Source organism: Megascapheus bottae, chromosome 27, assembly GCF_031878675.1.
Source record: "Megascapheus bottae isolate mThoBot1 chromosome 27, mThoBot2.hap1, whole genome shotgun sequence".
Taxonomy (NCBI): Eukaryota; Metazoa; Chordata; class Mammalia; order Rodentia; family Geomyidae; genus Megascapheus; species Megascapheus bottae.
In genome coordinates this window covers 8,880,734-8,887,114 of record NC_143535.1, presented here as the reverse complement: position 1 = coordinate 8,887,114, position 6,381 = coordinate 8,880,734, and positions in this window count along the sequence as shown.

Here is a 6,381-nt window from a genome sequence, read left to right as displayed (position 1 = left end):
CTTGTCTGGAATGGGGTCCTCAGCTTACCTGATCACAGCTGTGCCCTCTTCCAAGCCACAGTGTCATTCAATATCCATAGGCTTTATGAGACACATGCCCACAGCACTCAACTGCACACATACAGTCTTCTTCTTGGACTCCCCTCCAGCCTCTTAAGAGTCTGCATCCCCTTCCAGCTCTCCTTTCTTTTGCCTTCCTACGCTGCCTCTCAGATCTGGGGGATGGGAAGCACTCAGTCTCTGAGGGTTTGCATCCAGACTTCACTCTTGCAGGATCCAGATTCAAGAATTGACTTCAGGACTGACTGGTACTCCACAAAAGTCTAAAATCACCCAGGACTTCCACCCTCTCATTTGGCTGTGTTCTCCTCATCACACTGGGCTCCAAGTAGTGTTTCCTCTGAATTGACTCAGCCTGGAGCTGACTTGCTGTCTACAAGCCTCTGGATTGGAAATTTCTCCCAAATATCCAAGTATTCCAGTCCTCAGCTTGGCACTGTAGGAAGGTGGTGGGACCTTTAAAAGACAGCACCTAGTGGGAGGCATGGTCACTGTGGGTGTATCATCAAAGGAGATTATGGGATGCCTTCCACAATCCCTCCTTTCTTTCTTTGCCCCCAGGCCACCTCACCCTGTGCTCCCCACCTGAAAGGAGGGCCAAGGAAATCATGGAGTGCAGCTTCTGAATCTATGAGCCCAAAACAAACCTTTTCTCTTTTGGAGATAATTTATCACCTGTATTTGTTATAGAAACCGCACCTGACTAACCACTGCCTCTACCAACGGCCTTCTACTTCTTATAACCCCAAGTGGAAATTGGATTCTTTTATTAAAACTTATAAATACTTGTTCGGTTCATACTATACTGTGTGTGTGTGTGTGTGTGTGTGTGTGTGTGTGTGTGTGTGTGTGTATGAGAGAGAGAGAGAGAGAGAGAGAGAGAGAGAGAGAGAGAGAGAGAGAGAGAGAGAGAGAGAGAGAGAAAGTCTTAAAGTTTGGTAGGGATGGAAATGATTATTATTGAACAGCAAGTCCCCTGCTCCCCATAAAAAGATATTCCCAAGGTATACTCACTTCTTACTAACGCCCTTCCCCCAGAGTCCAGATAAGGCAACCCCATTTCTCCTTCCACTACAGGTTTTTGTGCTTGGGTGACATCCTCAGCTCTCTTTTCCTCCGTCTTCTTCTGGACCATTCCCCAGGATTCCAAACTCCCCACATAGAAAGTTCCCCTCCTCCCTTCCCACCCCCATAGCCACAGAGTCTGTGGCAGAGCAAGGCAGGACTCTGTGCAGGGCCTGCTTTTCTTAGAAGGAAATTATGATCATAGAAAATAACTGCTTCTTTTCTTTGCAAAACCAACAAGCACAAAATTCCTATTTGGTATGGCTATTAGATACAAGGAGAAGGGAAAAGCTCTGCTGAGATTGGTAGAAGAAAAAGAGGAAAAACAGAAACCAACACATTGCCTAAGGCTGCCACCCCTGTATGGGTGATGTGTGGGCCCTCTTCCAGAACTTGCCTACAGCCCAGTTTTAATCTCTGTCTGACCTGCCCTGCCATTTTGTGTGTCTGATTTTTCTCCCCTCCCACCCCACCCCCATCAGTATGTCTACAGGGAATACAAATACATATTGATATTTGCCTAAGTAGCAAATGGTTAGGAAGGAAATAATGTATGACAAAACTAAATGGGATGATTTCTAAATAATCCACAAGACTTGTGTTCCATTTGTGCTGGAAAGGGACCATCTTATCCAGAAACACCCCTTCCTGGAGGGCACAGTCAGTACCCTAGGGCTTGGGGAAGCATCCTGTGCAGAGCTAGGATGGTCTTTCCTGGGGGTCTCCGTCACCCCATTTCATGTCCCCATGTAATGCCCCCCCCAGGCTTGCCCGGTGTCGATCTCTACCAGTCCTGTAACTCCCCTTTCTCTCCCTGGGCCCTGTTCTTAGCTGGGAAGCTGATAAACGACACTCTAGTGATAATGGATGGTAATAAGTTAATGTGTTACCCCTCCTAGTAACATTTGCATTTTGACAGGGTCTTTCTGAAGAAAAATCGTTCTTAACAGCAGAATGACTAGACTTGGGAGTGTTCCAGCATCTGTGTCTGGTGGGGCCCAAGGAAATGGATTTGTGTGACAAGAGGTGTTTTGATTCCTCAAATTACACTATTCTCTCTTTCTGCTTAGAAACCATTAAGAAGAAGCTTCTTGGGGTCGGGGGAGCAGGGAGGGTATTAGACCAAGTCCCAGCAACTCAGACTTAGGACAGAGAGATGGAAGAGACACAACGTGCCTGCAAGAGAAGGGGTAGGGGGGAGGGGGGAGGAAATCCCCGTAGGAAAGATCTGGCATTTGGCTAGGAAAGCATCCGCCTCTGCATTGGGAGGCTGGTGCAGGCTTCAAGGCAGAGACTGTGCTGAGTAGCGTCACATTCGACAGGCTGTTTCCATGGGGCTTCGGTGCAGAATTGTCAGAGGCTGGGAGAACTGCAGGCCAGGCCCACATTTGAGCTGCATCCTGGTGGTCACCCTTGAAGCTGGCAGCTGTGTGGCTAGGCCACACTTGCAGGACCACCAGGCTATGTTTACCTTCTGCTTCAGGGCTGAGTTGGCCCCAAACAGGGCCAGTGTGCATGGATGCTACATCTTCACCCTAACCTCTCCGTGCTCCTTATTGGATCCGCCCACCTCGAGCCCTCTTGCCTTACTCCTCAGCAATGTTTCCTGTTACAAAGAAGCTCTCCTGTGTTCTGGGGGGCGGGGTGGGGGAGGTTGCTGGCCCTAGAGCTCTGACCTGCCTAATCTCAGGTCTCCTTACTCCACAGGGATTGAAATCCCTTCTAAGGGAGTTAAAGCAAAGTGAGTAGCTACCCACAGTACCCTAGAGCCTGCAGTGAAGCCCTTGTCGAGTAGACATAGAACACAAGAATCACTGCATCACAAAATAAAAACCACTGCGGCCAGGTGGCAGTGGGGCATGCCTATCGTCTCAGTAACTTTGGAGAGTGAGATTGGAAGGATCAAGGCCAGCCAAGGAACATGCTCAAGATCCCTTCTCAACCAATAGCTGGTGTGGTGGGAGGTGCCTATCATTCTAGCTATGTGGGCATCTGAGATCAGCAGAATCATGGGTCCAGGCCAGCCCAGACCGTGAAGTTCATGTAAGTCCTTTGGTTTAAAGGAATTCCCCGCAAGGATTCAGGTGTTGGAGTCTTAGTCTTCAGAGTAGTGGTGCTAAGAGATGTGGACCTTTAAGAGGGAGACCCTAGTGAAGATTAGATAATTGAGGGCCCCCCCACCCAGGGATTAAGGTAGTTCTCGCCTTGCCCTGAGCTTGTTCATGTTGTGAGTGAGGCTGGCCCCTGATGGCCATCTGGTTTCCTTCTGGGTGATGAGGCTACTCCCTCACATATTCCCATCCTGATGCCACCTGCCAGTAGACTTCCAGTAGGGTCTTCTGACATTGGGCTTTCAGGAAGTATGAATTAAATAAACTCCCCTCCAGTATTTTGTTAGTATATTGAAAAAGGGTGCAATCCACACTACAAAAAGCATGAAGTAACGAAGGTGTTAATTGGCTTGATTTAGCCATTCTACCACACACACACACACACACACACACACACACACACACACACACACACACACCCCAAAACATGTTTCATGTTTTAAATGTCATTACTGTTACTGGATATGAAATGTTCACCAGAGAGACCCATGTACTGAAGACTTGGCATCCACTGGTCACACGTGAGAGAGGTGGTGAGAGTGTGAGGGCGCTGAAGTCCTCTGTGGATTAATCCACTGATGATACTGAGAGGCAGAACCTAGCTGGGATCACGAGTCACAGGGGTATGCCTTCAAAGGGTATGTCTTATACTCAGATCCTCCTCTTGTCCTCCCTCTTCTTCCCCTTCTCCCCTCCCTCCTTCTCCTCTTCTTCCTCCTCCTCCTCCTTCTTCTCCTTTTCTTTTTCCTCCCCTCTCCCTCTCTCCCTTCCTTCCCCCCCTCTCTCATACTGTGTCCCCCCACCATGATGATTCAGCCTCACCCACAGCCTCAGAAACAACAAAGCAAATGACAATGGACTGAAACCTCTGAAACGGTGAGCAGAAATCCATCTCTCCTTCCTTCCACTGTTTCTCTCCTGTGTTTTGCCCATAGTGACAAAACATTAACTAACACATGGGTTCACAATGTTGTCAATTAAAATATTAGATAAACTATTTTTTTTTACAAAAATCTTCCGAGGCAATATTGGAGAGATGGATTAAGACAGATGACGGTCGCAGGTAAGTGGTTTTCAGTTCAATCAGAACAACACTGTGCTAAGCAGCACTATCTAAAAATAAATGGCTATCTTGGGAGATAATGAGATCATGGTCCCTAGAGGTGTTCAAGCAGGGCCTCAAAACTACCCATGAGAAAGAACTGCCGGCAATTGAGCATTGGAAAAAGGCTGGCTGGGTTGACTTCTAATGCTTGCTTAAAGACATTGCCTTTGTAAAAAGGCTTCTGATTGGATGGATGGATATTGATTGAGCATCTTTACCCCACTTAGAATCACCGCACCAGCTTGAGAGGGACGGAAAGGTGAATTAACATTTATTGAAAATCCATTACATACTGGACACATTATCTTTAATCTCCACAAGTGTATAAGGAAGGGTGTGTTATTCCTGTTTTACAGTGAGAAAAACTAATTTAAGAGATGCAAAGAACCTTGCCCAATGTCACATTAGTTGAGCAGGTTGCATAGCCAGCCTGGAGGCTAGGCCTCTTTGGCGGTTGCTCTGCCCCATTCTTCTGAAGAAGCCAATTTCACTACCTTTCCTCTTGGGTTCCCTACCTCTTCTTTGTCATCCTGGACATTGCCTTGCACCATGGTCTTAGATATTGATCAGACCCAAAGATTTGCATGTAGTAGTGATAGACACCCACCAAACAGGGTGGCTTCCATCTTGCAATCAAGAGAGCATGTTAATCTAGACAAGAGGACATGAGGTGGGGTTGTTTAAGAGCCTGTACTACAGCCTACAGCCTCTGCTGCAGCAAGAGGTATGATGTCAGATGGCAGTTTACAGGAAAATTGCGGGATTGTTTACAACAGGCCTTGCATCCTTAAGGAAATGGAGACCCAGCCATGCAGTGGTTTCCCTAGCAGAAACTCAGCAAGTTGGATGATGACATAGGGGCATGCTTGTTTCTGGGATCATCTTCATGATGAAGATGATGGGGAAAAAGGGACCACCAGGAACACCTTATTGTCTTGTGTCACTGCAGATGGAATATGATTTTGTGCAGGCAACATTGTTCCAGCCACCTAATCTAAACGCTGTCTTTGGATGTGTCCTTGCTGTCCACCCACTTGGCCCTAAAATAAGCTCAGGAATTAAGCTCTGAGCTGGAATATTAGAAGTTGATACTTGTGGATTTCTTGGAGGCTTGTTTCATTTGGAAGAAGCATGAGGTGGTCAAAGAGAGAGACCAACTGCTTCCAGAAGGTCCAGAAAAACCAAGACTTGGCAGAGGAGGAGCAGGGTAGAAATCAAGGAAATTTGAAGCTCCTGGTATCTTCCCTTGTGTGCAGGCCCGAGATTCTTTGGCCTAGCTCCTTTTGCTATCATGTCTGAGCCCATCAAGACTTTCACTTTGATTAGGAAAATCAACTTAGAGTTGGTGCTTCTTGTTCTTTTCAGACTCATACTTAGTCTTTCTTCTGATGGGTCATCTTGGTTGTCCTCTATGGATCTTCTCTGACAGGTCTACCTGGCTCAGCCTTGCTGTTTTCTAGCTTCACTGAGTGTAAAGCAATCATATAGCCCCAAGAAACTGACCTCTGAGTGAAGAATTCATTTTAGCAGCTTCTTCAAACTCAAGTATCTTTTCAACATACTGCTTAGGAGATGGTTAATACTTAGCCATTCCGAAGTCAGTAGGATGAGGCCTTGGCTGTTCAGAGTCTCTGGGCAATGGCAGGGCAGGAATGGGGTTAGGCAACTGAGGAAAGAAACTGACAGCAAGTTGCATTTCATCTGCATAACAGCTATTCTCTCTACTCCTTTCGTGGGTCTTGACATGAGCCTGGGAACTGATGGGCTGACCAAGGTTAGGGACTATTTCCAAGTGCAATTCTAGCCCATGGACAGGAAATGTGTTCATTTATCTGAGAATATTTCTACCAAGCAGAACTGAAGAAGGAGGGGTGAGCAGGCAGGTTAGAAGTACAGGCAGGAATTCATAATCAGGATTTAGCAGATCCTCTTAGAGGGGAGTCAGCATTTGTGGGGCAATGAGATTATTTATGGAGCTATGAGCAGCACCTCATAGGACATCGATGCTGGATGAGCAAGAAAATTAAGCAGGGGTGGCAG